Source organism: Vidua chalybeata, chromosome 18, assembly GCF_026979565.1.
Source record: "Vidua chalybeata isolate OUT-0048 chromosome 18, bVidCha1 merged haplotype, whole genome shotgun sequence".
In the NCBI taxonomy this organism is placed as follows: Eukaryota; Metazoa; Chordata; class Aves; order Passeriformes; family Viduidae; genus Vidua; species Vidua chalybeata.
Genome location: NC_071547.1, coordinates 9,982,617 through 10,000,540, shown reverse-complemented (window position 1 = coordinate 10,000,540; position 17,924 = coordinate 9,982,617). Strand labels below are relative to the sequence as shown.

The 17,924-nt window shown below is 41.3% G+C and overlaps 1 long non-coding RNA gene across 3 annotated transcripts; it reads left to right on the top strand.

Moving 5' to 3' along the window:
- Positions 1-401: 401 nt before the first annotated feature.
- Positions 402-17,810, top strand: LOC128797112 (uncharacterized). Of its 3 annotated transcripts, XR_008434014.1 has the most exons (5): positions 402-505; positions 1,841-1,987; positions 2,299-2,473; positions 3,960-4,096; positions 13,679-17,810. It is a non-coding gene; the product is annotated as an uncharacterized LOC128797112 (long non-coding RNA). The 3 variants fall into 3 exon arrangements; XR_008434016.1 differs by lacking the exon at positions 1,841-1,987; XR_008434015.1 differs by lacking the exon at positions 1,841-1,987 and having other exon boundaries at positions 402-671.
- The last annotated feature ends 114 nt before the right edge of the window (positions 17,811-17,924 follow it).

Below are 17,924 nucleotides of genomic sequence, written 5' to 3'. Positions count from 1 at the left end.
GGACCCGGGTCCCCCTCAGCGCTGCCCCATCCCAAGCCCCGTGTCCCCCTCAGAGCTGCCCCATCCCAAGCCCCGTGTCCCCCTCAGAGCTGCCCCATCCCAAGCCCCGTGTCCCCCTCAGAGCTGCCTCATCCCAAGCCCCGTCCCCACTCCAGCCACCCCCCGCCCCAGGTCCCTCAGAGCCCGCCCCAGGTCCCTCAGAGCCCCCGGGTCCCCTCAGTCCCCGCGCGCGCCCCGCTTTTACCGCCGCCAGCGTTTGAACGGCGCGGTGGGCGTGAGGCTCCTGACGTCACTTCTGGTACCGCGGCGCGGGCCAATCGCAGGCCGGCGGGGCCGGAAGCCCTGCCTGGGTGTGGCGGCGGCCCCGTGAGGGCGGGAGCGGCTGCGGGCTCTGAGGGGGCTCTGAGGGGACTCCGGGGGGATCCCGGTGCCGCGGGGCTTCCCCAGCTCCGGAGGGAGCACAGGAGGGCCTTTGGACACTGCCGGTGCTGCTCTGCCCTCACGGGTTTGCTCGCGCTTGTCGTGTATTTCACGTCTTTTTGTTTGTTTGTTTGTTTGTTTGTTTTCCCGTGCCAAATCTTAAAAGGGAAAAATGACTCATTCGCAGTAGTTCTGAGTGGAGCTGGCTTAACCCTACGCTAGACGTCATAGTTGGCAGCAGCTGCTGCCAGGTAGGGCAGCCAGAGGGGAAATGGAAAGGTTTTCAGAAGCTTTAAATTTCCATCTGTAAAATGCTTGCCTGACCTTTATGACCCTTTCTGTACGGCCGTTTTATTCAGGTACAGGGTAATCAACTCTGAAGTGAAGCGCTGGTGAAAGGCTCCCAGCTCGGCAGCCCTGTGTCAGTGACGCAGCGTCAGAACGTTCAGTGGGATGCAGGATGACCTTGTGTGAGGAGGGACCCGGTGGGTCCGTGTGGAGATGTCCGTGGAGGACACTGCTGTGACCTGCAGACATCACAGGGGTGCAAAACACATCCCCTTGTTAGACAGGGCAAGATTTAAATCTAGTAACAAAAATCTCGGTGGCGTGCCCGTTAAAAATAATCATGTAGCTGTGAGATATAAGATAGTTTGCTCTCTTACATTCATTTTAATGATGCTAATAGTGGTTTGGCATCTTGCTGGTCAAGTAATGAACTGATGGATTTATTACATTTGACTTTATACAAATAATTTTACAGATTTGTGCTTCCTTTCACCTCCCCCAGCCCACCCCTGGAACACTGATATATTTGTGGTGTATTTCTCATCTGAAACTTACATAGCTGGGTTTATTTCAAGTTACAAAGCCTGAAAGAGTTTTTAAAATCTAATTTATTGTCCACTACCTGCACTGCCAATTTGGTTTTGGACTCCACTCAGGACACTGTCAGTGGCTCTGTCTCATCCACATCCGCATTTCCCAGGGAGATCAGCTCTTAAACAGAAATGCAATAAAGAGCTTCCTGTGCATGAACTGGGCAATTGCCATGCATTTTCGTCAAATGCCACATCCTGCCCTGATGTTGGAGCCCTACCATGACTAAAGGTGCTCTACCCTAGATTTTGAACAAGTCTGCCATCCAAACTAAGAGAACTTCAGGCTCCTCTGTCTTTCCCTTTCTCCAGCCTGTCTCCTCAGCAAATATCATTAACCCCCCTCTGTTTTAACTGCCAGAATTACTGTTAAATATCCACACTGTTTCTAATTCCACTGAGGATATCACCATATCTGCACAGCAGTTTGGATTTCGAAAATGGGGGCAGCAGAAGACCTGTGTTCTCCTTCTGAACAGCTCAGTTCTGTTTTGTCTTTAAATCACAAGGTGTGGCTGAGTCTCTTTCCCTCTTCTCTGCAGGGTGCTGTGGAGCAGCTGATCCACACCCTGGGAGAGGAGATGGCTCATTAAGGGTCTCATCTCATGTACATTAATGCTCCCCTTTCCCTTCAGAACATGAACACTGGCTCTGGTGTCTCACACAATATCCTGAATTTAACCAGCCAGGTGAGCTGCTTGGCTGGACCATGGGCCTCTCTCAGCTGCCCAACAGGTTCAGCAATAGCATCAGTTTACTGATTTACAGTAAATTAATTTATAATTAATTTTTCCAAATAAAGATTTTTTGAGTGTTTGCACACAAAGATGCTGGCTCTTAAAAGCCTGTGGGACTGATACAGTTTTACTCATCATTTAAGTGAAGACTTAAGTTAGATTAGTTCCCTTAAGAAGGCCTTTAAATGCATATTTTGCTAGAAGCAGCCATGTGATATAAGATCATGTACTGTTTTTTTTCTTTCTTTGTTGCTCTGTAACAGACTTAGGTAAACAGGAGTGTCTAGCAGCAAAATGAAGTAGTAGCATAAAAATGCAGTTGCACTAGAACTGTTATCAAATGGTAAGAAAACAACTGAAGTGGCAGATGAGGAGAGGAGAGAGAGAAAAACTGCAGTTTCAGTGCTAACACCTCAGTACCCATTTCTGATGTCTCAGGTAAAAAAAGAAATACATACCTGTTCAGAAGAAAACATATTTTATTTTTCTTTAGATTGGTGATCTGAAGTCTTCAGACTGAAAGTGATGATTCCTTCCTACCTTTGATATTTTTATCAAGAGGAATCATAGTGCACCAGTCCTTTGTAACAGCCAAATTATGTATCACTCCTTGAACTTGACAGCTGCTCCTGGCTACAACCTCACTTAACTGGAAGGAGCAGCAGCAGACTTGCAACTGTACAAAGCAAGGGCTTATTCCTACTATTAAATTAATAGGTTGTTCAAAAGTGTAACAGAATAAATAGCACTGTGAGTTTCCCTAAGAAGGTCCCAATATGGTGCTCAACATGTTTTGACATCTCACCATGCGTTGATTTGGTTACCATCTGTTTGACATTATTTTATTATAAAAGTAGGGGTTTCCCTTTGTTTCCTTGGCCCAAATTCTCCCTCATGCTGTTGCATTGTGCTCCAAGGTGACTGTTCCAGGATTGCTTGTCACAGTAACACCCTTCAGGCTTGCCTGAGGTCTAGGATACCCTGTACATGTAGAAGTAAACGACCAGGCAGGCAGGTACACCAGCTTTTTGCCAAGAGCCTGGTGCTCAGATCCTCATCCTAACTAACCTCACCATATTTTAATGGGCAGAGAGCTGCCAAGTTCCCCCAACACCATCTGGCTGTGAACTTCTGTATTTACAGCAGCATTACTCAGAAATCTCTTCATCTGTGAAGCACTGAGACACTCACGGCTGTGCCCAAGGTGCTAATGAATTTATATATGCTTAGAAAGCAATAAACAGGGCTTGTGCTATCACAATGCTAAGAGCTAAGTATGACCAAAAACCTGGGGTTTTGTCCTACCTTGCAAATCTTTCCAGCTCTTTTCTTTCCAAACTGTGATGCTGCACATGCAGATGGGTCTGCAGCCAAGGCTTCCAGGGGATGTGGATGCCACAAATAAATCATGCTCTTCAGCAAGGCCTTTGCCATAGCTAATCTATATGTCAATCTATAATCTATAATTCTATATGACAACAAAAAATGAATTTGCCTTTATCAGATCTATCTCTTCCTCTAACTCACCAATATTTAAAGAGCTTGTAATAAACCAAGCTCTTTCTTCAGCCCTAAGCCTGATCACACCTGGGTTACCACTTCCTATTTCAAAATAAAGGGTTTAACTTGGCTGACTCCAATACTGTCATAAACCCTTGCTAAGTGTAGCTCTCCCCACTGCTTAATGGGACCTAAATAATCCTTAGATTCCTGACACATTTTGTTCCACTTCCTTTTCCTAAACTATCACAAAGTATCTAACCTGACATAACAGTCATGCACACTACAAGGGATAGGAATATTTGCAAAACACAGATTTGGGAAGAAGAGTTATGGAAAGAGGGAAGTAAATTCCTTATCAAAGATATGAAGGCAAAGAGAAATAATCACCAGGAAAACAATTACTTTGTCTTTCCTTCTGCAGTATTTTTAATTTCCTTCTGAGAATTTTTGGAAGAAGACCACCCTGCTGTCATCCTCCTGGGATAAGCAGAAAGGAAATGAATCTTCAAAAGACCTGAAAGGCTGTTTGGTCTTTCTTCCATAGACTTTCACTAGAAGGTAGGCACAGAGATAATATCCTTCAAGGTTATTTTGACTAAAATATTAAAGGCATTTTTTGTTTGTATTAGTAATATGCTAATAATTATATAATGCAAGTGCTAATGTTCACTGGGGTTTTTTATGTATTGTTTCTATTTTCTTTATATTTACAGGAGTAAAATCAATTAAAACAGTTTTTAAAACACAGGGCCTTCCTATTAGATACATCGTTGTCATCTCCCTGTTGATTTATTCATAAAAATGCAAACAGACATATGTGATGATGCTCTTCAGACCAAATCTCAGTTCTGAGGGCTCCTCATTCCACAGTTGTGACCACACTCTCCTAACACACAGCCATATGTTGAATTTCTCTGTAAGACAAAACATAATCATGACAAATTTCTGGTGTGACCAAAATGAAATAGTAACAGAATTGGGTCACTAAGAATCTTTATGTGCAAACTGAGCATTTAACCTCATGAAAGTGAAGTGCTTTTTTTAATCCTAATTGACTTCTACATTTTTTTTTTAATATTTAGCCTAAAACAAATCCCTCATTACTTTCCAGAGAAATAATTTATTAACTTGTAGATGCAGTGAAAAGCAAATGGTATTTTATATAACTCATCTTCAGGCTTCCTTTGTGCTATCAGAGGAGCACCCCTGATTCCACAAAAATTATTTTGTAGAAATCAATTTATTAAACCTCACAATCTGTCAAGAGACATGAATATTGATGTGTTCACATTAACATCTCCTGGAGCTGCTGAAAACTACATTTGTCATGACTTAATGGGAATTACATGTTGCACAGCAACAGGTGACAGGAGCTTAATTAAAGCAAAACTGATAAAGTATCTGAGCCATTATAAAAAAATGTTTTGTTTTAAACGTCCTAAAGAACCACTTGCATGTTTGTATTGATGGGGAAGGGAAGGCAACTCTGGTTTACAAGATAAAACCTAAAACAGGACAGGTGCTGCTTATCAGATGGCAACTGCATCTAACATAACTCTCAATTACTCTGGAATTTAGATAGAATAATCATGTAAAAATGGCCATATCCAGTTATATTTTACTTGGATTCCAAAAGAAAAAAAGAACAGCAATACCTTTATGGTGAAGAGACAGAATTCTTTTGAGAGCTAAACTAAAACTTATTATTAAAATTTAATTATAAGTTTGTCCTAGGGTGAATGAATTCTAGATGTTCACAGCAGGACTCTTTTCTTTGCCTTAAATCAAGAAATCCACAGAAAAGACATCCCTTCCTCAACTACAGCAATAATTTGCTTGTTTATGGGATTGGGCATCAGTGCCCAGGTATTTTGTTAAAAAAACAAATCCCATCAGACTGAAGTATCAAAATTAAGTATGAAAATAGATTAAACAAAATATGTCTGTTAAAATTATGCCAGCTTTTTAAAAGAAAACAAACTCAGTCTTTAGACTCTGATGATTTAAGATACAGAGGTAGACTTAGCTTCTTTGTATAATTGAAGTTGAAATAAACTGTCTTTTTCCTTTGAAGATTTATTCCAAAATTTCCAGTAACCAATAATCTGTGCTCTGCAGCCCTATAGCATGGTGGGCAATGTGAATAGGGTATAAAAGAACAATAGTAGCACTTTGTGCAGAGTATAAATAAAAGCAGCAGATGAGGCAATGACAGTTTTAATGTCAAAGGACTCTTCCAGGTGAGACTAAAAGAAATTTAGATTTGATTGCTTGCCTATTTTTTAATCTGGAATCACGATTTTGGTACCTTATGGATTTTAGATGTTCTTGCTCTGAGTGGGTGTGTTCGTTCCTGTCCCGAAGAGCTCGGCAATGACAGCCTACATGTTACTTTATTTAATTCTTCTAGAATTAGTTCTATAATGTTTGCTTGGAGGCCAGGAGATATTTTACAGTGACTGTTGTGGGATTCTCATTTTTAAACAGCTTTTCCATGTTAAGAATTGTGATGAATACGTGATTAAGAAATAACACTGACAAACAGTGAAGTAATTTAAGGTTCATAAAGGAAGTGAATGACAATTTCTGGCTGCTTTGGAGGTCACTGCATGGTGAAATTGCTTTTTTTGGAGTGCTTTTCACCATTTCTCATGGTGATTCGCCTGGCTTACATTGTTTTCTCACACTTTTAAATTTCCTTTACTACCTGGAAAGAAAAGGCTCCAAACCCAGTATATTCTTCCAAAAAAAAAAAAAAAAAAGGAAGGTGGGAAGTTGTTGCAATGGTGCAGTGCTCATGGTCTGCCAAGGAATTGCATTTTGCCATTTTTAGCCAAAGGCTGGATACAAATATGCAAATCTTGAAAGAGGAATGGAAGCTCCACGTGAAAGAGTTTCTGTGGAATAAACATTTCCTGAATAAAAAGTAGCTTTAGGCTATTTCTTTTTTCCCCTGTGTTTTTAATAACTGCAGGTGGACTTTTGTTTTGAAAATAACTTTTTAATGAAAGGGGGGTTTATGCTATTATTTCAAATTCCTCTATAATTGAATTAATTACCGAAGTACTAAGGTAGAATATTTTCTTCTTTCTATTCCTCTCACCGCTTAGCTCAGTTTTCCTGAGAGCAATGGATCTTGTGCATTGCTTCTCTGCAATTTGAAATGGATCAGATGCAGCATTAATGAGTTGTGCCAGTGGATGAGAACAATTAATAGCAATTAGTGCCTTGGAAATGAGGGGAAGGTGCAGACTTGGCACACCCCACATCTTAAAGCTTTTAAGCATGAAGCAGAAAGTAGTCAGCTTTTCATATCAAACAGTGATCAAAAAAAGCCTAATAGCCAACCTCAAAATGACAAAAAACAACAATAACTATAATAAATAAATAAATTTTAAATATCTCTTTTAAGTAATTGTTATTTGTTAACAACCAGCTACCACTTAAAATCCTCAAGAAGACAGCATTTAAATTCAGTGGAGGAGTCTGGGTTCTGCATCAGCCTTTCCTCCATGAACAGATACTACAAAATAAAGGTTATTTAGAATACAAGATGCTGGAATGAAAGAGATTTGCACACAGGCTGCATAGTTTATTACACCTCTTTCCTCTCTATGTTCCCCTGGCTTTCATTCTGATGCCTTTCAGTATTCCAGCCTCAAAAGATGATGTGTCATCTAGTTCCTGTGAATAAGAACTGCTACTTCTCTCTTGAAAAGGGTTCTTTAAATCCTACTTGTTTTCTGGAATTCAGCTCCAAACTGAGCTAGAGGCACAGCCAGGAAATGCTGGCAGTGGTGTTCAACAGCTGTGTAGAGTCTACAAAAGTCTTCCCCCCTTATATGTAGCCTCCTGGGGCAAATATACTATTCCACATTCAGAAATATCCAATGAACAGGCTGATCCAAGGTATTTATAAACAATGAAGGTGCAGGAACCAGGCTGCCTCCCCCTGTCATTGCCTGCCCAGCTGTGGTGTGAGAGAAGGACACACAGCCCCCACTGCATCATTCAGCACTACCAACACATCAGAAAATGGCAACTCCTAAATAGCATTCTTCTTTTCATGCCTACCAAGTCATTTGTAAAGGGCCATTTCTGCCCAAGCTGCATATAAATCCTAGGTTGTTAGTGGATTGCTGCTCTCTGGCTTCATCTGCACAGAGCTCTGTGCCAAAACCCCGGCTCTGCAGGACCTCAGTCGTAAAGAAGAAAATGATCAATAAGCCTGGGCAGCTTGTGACGCTCAGTGACAGATTTTCACTGCCTCTACGGCTGTATTTTAATTTAGACAAAAATAGTTAACAGCGCAGTTGCAAGGGAAAAGAAGTCATCTGCTTCTTATCTAATGTGTAATTCAAAAATTCCTATAATTGATCTTCATTGACAGTTTCAGCAAGCTCACTCACCCACACTGCACATATTGTGCTTCCTGACATAATTCCCGACATAGACGATGATATTTCAACAGAGGAAGCTTGTTAAATCAGGTCAAACACAATAAAGAATTAGAATGTGCTGCAAGTCCTTGCAGCTGTCTGTCTTTTCACCCTTTCCCCTTATCCCCACCAAAAAAAAAATACAAACCAAAACAAACAAAACCCACAAAACAACAACAACAAAATGCACACAAAACAATACAAAACCAATTTCCAAATACTGGTATTTTTTAATGGGCTAAAAATACAAAATTCAGCTTTGTTAAATGTTGATAGGCTTCTGAATTAAAATACATTATTTCTTCCCAAGATGCTGGAGTATTACTGTTGATCAGACATAACTGCCAGTCTTTTATTGTTTCCACATGGTTTAATTTTCCCTGGAAGTGTCATATATATTCTAATGATCTGCTGAATTAAAAGAATTCTAAATCAGTTCCCAACTGATGAGATGGTGTTTCTGAGATAGGATAATAAAGGGCATTTTCTCTCACAGACAAACACAAAAATTCAGGAGGTGATAATGGGTCCTCAGGTGTCTGAAAGAGCAATACATAATTTCAGAGCAACACAAACAATAGATGCATTTTCCATTTACAATGACTGTAAATAAAGAGGAACATAATGTTTCTGTTTTATAAACACAATCATTGGCCTAGGCAGCATTCTCCAGCTACTCAAACTACTCTTATTCTTCAAAAGCTGAGATAAAGGAAGGGTTCAACAGACTGACAACTAATAGATACAATTAATGGTAGCAGAAAGCCAGGCAAGTTAAAGCACGTTAGAATAATAGATACAAAAGGCTGGCACAGGGGAACCCTATTTTAACTTCTATAAATACAACTCCAGCTTTTAAAACAAAACACTTGAAGTGCAGAGTGAGGCACTTTTCCATAGAGGTAGATTCCTTTATTCCAGATTCTTTTTCCAACTCTAGGTGCTAATTCTATAGCAGTTGAGAGATGATTCCCATAAATCACCTCCCTGACCCACAAGCCTTTCTCCCATTGGCTGGAGGTGGCTCTTAGGCTGTGCTGCTGAATGATTTTCCAATTTCTGGTGGCTGTAGCACTGCAGGTTATTTATGCTGCACCTTACTGAGCTGAAAAGTCATCAGGAGAAAAAGAGAAGCAACCAAGGGTGACGCATGTGCAGACACACTAAAAATCACAGTAAGCTCTCACCTTTCATGCCCACAGCAAGTTCCCAGGAGGCTTCTGCACTGGACAGGGATGTTGGTGTGCTTCAAAAATGAGACAATATTTCCTGAACTCTGCAGACGTATCATGTTATGTGCAAGCATCTCCTTTTTCCCACTGAGTAAGTTCTGAAACACTCAACAAACAAAAACACTTGAAGGGCAAATCCATAAATATTTCAGCTAGTTGTATATGGGTTACTCCTTTGTAGCTAAATAACTGGAGTAAAACTGACACAGTGTGTATTTTATACAGAATAGCACAAAACTGACCCAGGGAGTAGCAAGGATTATGAGGAAGACTGTGGAATGGGAAGCCATACAGGCTCTTCTGCAAGGATATTCAGTAATGGAATGTTTGGAAGGTAGTTGCTGCCTTCATTTTTGGCCTTCACTAAAATTTCTTCATGTAAAGTGTAAATTTGGGGAAGCAAAACTCATCTGTCTATATGATGACTTTATATGAAAACAGGGGAAATAAAAACAAAATTCTTCACATAAGGCTACATCTGACACTGACCTAAAAGAGGATGGCTAAAATAGGCAAAAACATGTTTATTTAAACTAAGATACACTTTTAATATCAAAGTGTTGCTGAAAGAAACCAGATATCCAAATAAGTGGCAAGCTAACCCACAGAAGTGAAATAATGTACAAAATAGGATTTTTTATTACTTCCTGCTGAACAAAGCTGATTTCACATCATTCTAGGCAGGCAGAGGTGTGGAGCTTTATAAAATGACCTGATCTCAAAGAGAGAGGGGAATCACAAACCAAAGGGCATTCAGCCAAACCCAGAGCCTGGATTGCTGGGGAGTTTTATCAGTCTCTACATCCAGGATGAAAGGCCATTGAGTAAGAAAAATATGTACCCAATCTTCATATCTTTTGACAACAGCATGTCAACATATTCATTGATCCCAGTGAAGAGTACCTGGCTCCCTTTTTGTCACATGGCTGCCTTCACACACCCCATGGGAGAAGTTGGCTGTGAACGCACACTGAGGCTGCACTAAATGTTCATAAATGTCATTCCCAATGCTGCTGAGCTCACCCAGCCCCTGCAGGCATGGAATGCTGTACAGCAAAGTGCAAAAATGGGAAACAAGAATAGAAGGCACTTTATTAAGGTAATTAAGGTTCACATCTAAATTTCACCCCCATATAGATAATGTGTGGGTGAATATTAGACTTAAATAGTTAGCTTAATGCTGAATATTTTAGTGACAAATATGGTCTATGCACTTCCTAAAATGTCTAGAAGTATGCAAAGCAACAATATGGGAAAGGCAGGATAGAAAGAGAAAGGAAACTTTTAATCTTAAGGTTTATTTTTAGGTGATCCATTGAATGAAGGTTTGGCTTTTCCTTAGAACACCCACACCCATGCAGCAGAGCAAAGATTCTGATGAATGTGATACCCAGAGTATCACAGCTTTCTCCATGGTTGTTTTTTTCATATAATGTAGTCAGTTAATTAGATCTCCTCTGATCAATCATTGAATTACTGCTTCAAAAGGCATTATGATATTATGAGAGTGCCTCGCAGCAGTTAAACACTTTGATTTTTCTGTCCTAACACATTTACAACTGATGTCAACTAGGTCCTCCCAGCAGGAATAAAGAAATACTTTTTTAAATTACAAGAATAATTTATCTCACAATTTAAAATCTAAAAAAATTACTGTAAACTAGACCAGGAAAATTACTGTAATATGGATTCATTCTCTCCATTGGTCCTTTCTAGTATTTAAGACAAATCTCTTTCATGTTTTCCATGTTTCTTATGTTTTGATCTCAAGCCCTCTGGAGCTTCAACCTTCTCTCTTGCTCTTGTTCTATTCAGCTGTTTTATAGCATCTCTGTTATCTGTCTGTGACTTCAGCTGTGTTGCAGTAGCTCCTTCCTTGATCCTCGACTCAAAAACCAAAGCAGTGTAGTTATTGCAAAGAGATATTGACAGGAACTTTTTTGTTTTCCTTTTTTGACTTGGTTCTTGAAGAGAAACTGTGATCTAAGGGTTACAACTGTAGGTCACAACTCGATCATGAGATTTGCATGCCTTGGCCTTGGGGACTGTTGGCAAGTTACTGCCTTGGCTTCTCCTCCTCCCTCTGTGAAAGGGGAACAGGGATTACAGGACAATGTCACCCCAAGAGTTGCCTCATTACGGTTTCTGTGAAGAGCTTTGAACTCCTTGGAAAGCAGACAGTACAGGGAGGGGTGGTGTGCAGTTTTGGAAAAGGTCTGGGTTTGCTTCCTCTCCAAAAGCAGATGCCATGTGCCACATCCAGAGATCTTTGTACAGTGATGTACAGAGTTCTTATGTTTGCAGTAAAACAAGAAAATAAAGAACTTTCTATATCCTGCTTTTGTTTGTGATTCAAGTCCACAAATTAGGCAAAAAAGATACATTGGTTTTCTCAGCAGTACAAGTGATGGAAAATAATTTACTTCCTAATCCTACAGAAATACTTTTGCCAGATGAAAACTGTTCTGCCGTTGCCTTCCCAACAGGATAGTGCAGTCTGCAGGTAATTAAACAGCAGAAAGCAATACCCATAATTCAACAATATGTCTTAGCTGTAATTTGGCAATTCTTTTTCTCTTGAAAACTCCTATACGTAATATGAGCTTAAAATGGAAATCACTCATAGCAAGTTTCATTTCATTGTGAATTGTTCTCATAGACCAATACGTAACCACATTTGTAAGAAACCCAAATCTTTTCCTGCCAGCTGAAGCTGTCCTGCACTCTTACAAAGTCTGCTATTTTGAATTTGAATACCTGCTACGTGGGCAGCAGACCCCAGGGAGATGATACATCAGTCTGGCAACTCGCCATTCTGTGAAACAGAAGGGTGTTGACAAAACTGAAGGGGATTTAGAAATCATCAACTAGCATGAGAAGACACAGGATTTTCATTTTTCTGGAGAAATCAAGAATTGGCTATTTTTATAGCAAGGTTGATTACTGCCTCCCAAATTAAACCCCGCTACTCAGGGAAACATCATCTGGAGACTTGTTCCCTAGTACTTGCAGGTCTCCCCATGGCCAGGCTGACACAGCAAAGACAGATTTCCAGGTGCCTCCAGAGCTAAGAGGAGGAGAGGTTATTGCTCCTAACAGTGCAGAGCACTCCTGGGGCCCAGGGAGACAGTGTGCCCCCTGTCCTGTGAGCTGAATATGTAAAAGGTGACAATGTTTTTTTTAGTATCTCAACTGTTAAAAAGAACCAGAAGAAATCTCAGTTTGAAAGCGTGAAGAAAGAGAAAGATGCTGGGGAATAGCACTGACTACCTCGAGCTGATGCAGGGTTCCTCATCCATGTAGAATGAGCTTTAGCTCACCAGGAGCAACTTAATTACTTCTGTTCAATGGTTTTCCACCCACATGTTTATCGTAGTTTGTGCTCTTGGAAAGTGCTGAGGAAACAGCTCAGAGCATGAAAAGGGATTACTCTCGTAGGTAATGGGTGCTGCGAAAGCTCCTCTGAAATCTTCTGTGCTGCACATACCCAGGATGCCTCCCCCTGGGCAGGATTGTCTGGCTCCTAATGATGTGACAACAGAGCAGATCCTGCAGGGACACGAAGGTGCTGATATTTGCACCAAGGAGTTAACAGCTCTAAGGATTAGTAATTACACAAATAAGTGTACAGGTAACGAACAACCCTGTTATCCTGTACTTTTTACTTTAAAATTTCTTGTTCCCAATAATTGAATCAGGCCTCTCTTTGGATAATTTATAGAATACCAGTTTCCATAACAACATAATTGCTCAATGAAGCAAAAATACCTGGCAGAGTTGCCATTATCATGAAATAATTGACCACAACAGTGAGTGAAAGAGGCTGCATTAAACCCCACCATTGCTTTGTGTCAACATGGTCAATTACATTCCAGTAATGCCAGATCAAAGACCAGCATTCCTAAAACAAGTAATTACAAATCACAGCATATCCCTAAGAAGCAGAGCAAGATCATAGTGAACAAGTATTTTCCCCTACAACAAAGCACAAAGTCATGTCCAATCATTTAATGGTTGCAGAACTCCACGGCCCACACCATGACAGGTAATTTTAGGACCTAAGGGTTTGCTGTAAAGAAATACAAGCAAGAACAGCTCTCTCATTTTGTGCCTTAATATGGGCAAAGGCACAAGCTACTTTTTAATTCTTAATAGGAGTGTTTGTTTCACAAAGGCTTGGCAAACGTGGTAAGATTCAAGAGGGAGAACTCATACCCACTGCTGAAAACACCTAGTTCATTAAAAAAACACAGCACCAGTCTAGATGCAGATGTACATCTCCCCATGGAACCATTACATCTTTATTCCTCCTGTGGGCTGCAGAAGAAGCCAGCCCACAGCTGGGTTTGTGTGGGAGCACTCAGACCCAACATCTCTCACATGAGTGTTCAATGCCACCCCATACGTTCCCAGCCCAGCTCTCCTCTGCACCCTGTTGTGCTCATGAGACATTTTCTGTTTCTCTGCAGCTTCTCCAGCAGCTCTGAGGAGCTGCAGCAGTCTGTCACATGCTGCTGAAGGCACACTTCAATCCCAGCAGCTGGCACAAGGGTGTGTGAGGATGGGAGCCCTCTTGGCGTAAGTGTTGGAAGATCATCCCACTAAGAAGGATCCAGCTTGGATCCTGTGTCCAGAGTCTCCCTGGAGTATGGTAAGCCAAGAAGGAGCCTCGGGTGCAAGGCAGCATGTGTGTCAGATCAGGGCCAGGCATGAACCAAAGTCAAACTGTTGGTGGGATACTCCAAAGAGATCAAGCTGGCCTGAAATATTGGCCATGCAACTCCTCCAGGTCCAGAGTAGTTCTTGTTCCCAGCACTGTCAGCTTTGTTTTGGAGAGACTGTTACAGAATGCTTCCAAACTTCACAATTCACAGAGACTAACACCTATAGTACAAAATAGTTACATCTCTAACTCCTATGTGCCACATTGCAAGTCAAATTGTTCCCCTATTCTTTTCCCTTTGCACCCCTTGTTCCTTACACATATGCAGGGTGAGCACAGCATGGTGTTGGCTCTGTCCTTGGGCACTCCTGAGTCATCCATGCTTTACCCCCTTAGCAGTCAAGGGATGTTTCCCCTGACTTCAATGCCATGAGTCACCATGGTGGATGAGTGGTCTTTCTGTTCTGTGATATTGATAACCCTGGAAAAAAAACAAACTTGTCATAAACTCTGTGGAGATACTGAGCCTTGAGAAAAATCAGGATGGTCTTTTATTTTACTACATCTTGCTTGGTTAAGACTCATAACAGCTTTCTTTCCCTTCTGTTTAATAATAAATCTCTTTTTTTCACCCTTACCAAGCTCTGCAAATACACCTTCCCATCCTGTATTTCCTCTACTCAGCATCAGGGAAAAGCTGGGCACACACGTATTGCATAGCTTTGGACATTACAGAAGCAAAGAGAAAGAAAGGTCACACATGAGTCTTATCTCTGGCTTTGCAGTTCTTGCCTGTTTTGCAAGCAAGACACATATGTCCTTTAATTATTCATTAGGGTAACTGCAAACTCTCTGAGACTGCCTGCACCTCTTGCAGCCGAGGAGGCTGTGGCTGTAACACCGGCACAGAGGTACACAAACAACCAGAAAAAGTAAGATATTTGTCGGAAATAAAGTGCAGGAAAACAGAGAGAAGAATGAAGCAATTAATCATTCAGAAAGGAGGGAGTAGGGCAGGGAGGGAGAGAGAAAGAGAAAGAGAGAGAGAGAGAGAGAATGGCAAAAGAAACCTGATAGCTTATGCTGCCTCCCCTGAAGTCTGTCAGCCCACTGGCAGGAAGATTAAGGCTGTTGATGGGAATTCCTTTCTCACCACAGTCGGCTTTAAAAGCACAGGACAATAACCTACTTTTACAGGTCTGGCTGTGGCTTTCCCACAACACATCTTTTTCTCCCCTTACTCTAAACAAAAAAGGATGATCCCTTGCAGTGCCTGTTATCTGAGTGCTGCCCTCACAGCTGAGGTGAAGGTATTGATTGAAACACTTGGACATTTATTGGATTTGCAGCTTTTCTGATGTGTGAAAAATGCTTTGTCCCGCTCAAGTCATACAGTCCTACATGCTCCAGCATTTGCTGATGTAACCACCAAAGGTCCAGACCCTCTGCTAGACTTCTTTTGTGAAGAGACCAAGCAGTGAAATCCCTGCAAGGCAGAATACAGATTTCAAAGCATCAGATTTAACAATATACTTGACTCTGGACTTGAAGAGCCTGCACAGCTTAGACTTCACCTCCCCTTGACCCTCTGGGAAGGACAATACCCACTGCTGTATCCACAGCTTAAGCTGGATTGCCTGTTTCAGTATCTTGCTCTTTTAGGAACCTGTTTAGCAGAGGGAATTTGCACTGGCAGGTTGCCCTGGATGGCTCCTTGAATCAAGTTCTCCATCCCTGCCCATGGCTTATTTACTGGATTCAGTACTTGTGGAATGGGAAAAAGCAAGAAAGAAAAGAAAAAAATTATTTAGATGCAAGGTCAGTGCCATCCTTTTGCCCCATAAGAATAGAACCTTTTGCTTTCTAGTTTATACAGACCTGCAAGATTTTGATCTGAGCAAGGAAAGAATAATTGACCCTCTTACAAAGACTCTTGCACCACTCTCTTACACCTGTGCTTTACTTTTACCCTTGTTTGCTAATATCACAAGGCAATGTGTCCTGGGCAAGGTGACATTTCTGTGCTCTGTGATGACATCACTGGCATCAGTCACTTGCTCTTGGATCTCTGTGTGCTTGAGTCAGCCTGGCCTTTTTGCATTTTCAGAAAGGGCCATCCCTGGAGTGATTTCCAGGCTAAAAGATCGTTGGTTCTGTACACACAGGATCCTTCTGTGTTGCAAGAGCATCAGCTCTTGAAATGCCTGATCTAAATCTCCACAAGAACTACTCATTATTGCAGTACCTGAGGAGTGAAGTCTCACATCAGCCTTCAGCAGTGCAATTAAAACAAAACAGCCTCATGTTTGACTTGTTTCCAATACATGATTCTTCTATTTTCCGGGTTGAGGCTCTCCAAATAACCAGGCTGAAGAAGAGCAGGAAGAACAGAAATGGTAGTTGGGTGTCCACTTACCAGCAGCAACTGTCCCAGCTCTCAGCTGAAATATATTTTAGGATCCTAATAGATAATGCCACCATTTCTTTGTAAAGAAAATGCATTGTTATATTCTTAACAGTTTTTCATAGGTATTTGATTGGGATGACACATATAAAATAAAAAGTAGCATACAAAGGAGTTTTAGAAGCAGTAACATACCATATTTCTAAAAAGCCAAACCAATAATTAAATTCACAGGACAATGGATTTTTAATTTTTTTTTTTAAGTGGAAGTCAATATGTTGTGCTATAAACAAAGCTTTAATCCAGGGTTACTCCAGATAACACAGTTATGTTTTGCAGTCAATAGTCCCCAAAAGAACATTAAGCTTGTATAGATGCCTGACTAAGAAGGTGGCATATTTACAATACATTTCACTGATTTATATGTGCTTTTCCCTCTCCATCCAAGCAATAGCTTTTCTTCATCCCTATCCTAACAGATGCAGCAATGGGGTTTGTTTCAGGCTTTGTTTGGGAGATTAAAACCATCTCAGTATAATCTCTTTTTGTTTTATACATTGAAGGAAGCATTAGAGATGAAAATTAAAGCCACAATGGATTTCATTAATCACACCGGGAGGCTTGGTTTGCTGTAGTAGGCACTTCCAGCAGAAGGTGCTCACAATCAGTTTAAATATTAAACGCCCTCCTGTGTTTAAATAGTGATGAGAAAATCTGTGCAATCACAGCTCCTCTTGGGACAGGGGTTCTTTTAAAAGGGCCAATATTGTCCAAACCATCTCATCCTATGGTCAATCCCTCTTTCCAGCAATGTAAGCCTCTGTGGAACTGCAAGGACAAAAGGACTGGAAAAGTCAGTGCCTGGGGGAATTGCTGTGAGATAAAGGAAGTGTCACCTCTGGGTCACCGGCGCAAAAGAAATAATGGTCATAAGGCCCAACAGTTACAGTGGTGGGACAGGTGCTGGCAGCACGACGCACCAGCCTGCCCAGTCCTTGGAGAGTAGGTGCTCACATTACAAAAAGCAGCACTGCTGTTAACTGATGCTGCCAAGAAAAAGGCCAAGATTCAACGGGTCCCCCAAGCTGGGCTGTTGGGGTGTATCCCCACAAAAGGCCAAGTCCCAGTGGCAGATGGCCAGAGGGAAGTTTGCATTCCCACAATTCATGTTCTAACTGTTAGGAATAATCAGCAGCTCTCCGGGGCCCTGAGTCTGACGCCAGGCAGGAGCCAGCCCTACTTGAAAACTGCATCAGTCACCAACTGTCCCAGCCAAAAACATCCTTGGACTGATGTGTTGGGTCTGTTGCATACAGATGAACATGGTCTAAGTGAAGGAAAGGAAAGCAAGCCCCAAGAAAGAAGCGTACAAAGAAAAAAGCTGTAAAACTCATAATTCCTGTCTGCAGAATCTTGGAATCAAAAGCACAAGTTCCCTTTAAAATGTTTTTGTGCCATCACTGTTAAAGCCTTGCTTGAAATTAGAGTATAATCAGAAATTGAGGGAATGGGGTCTTAGGAAATGTGACAATATACAGGTTTATGCTTCTGTATTCTGCCTCAGCCTCCCTCCTGGTACTGGGATCTAAGGAGATAAAAAAATTAACAAAATCAAAACTGAAACCCCAACCAGTCCTGCCCCTAATAG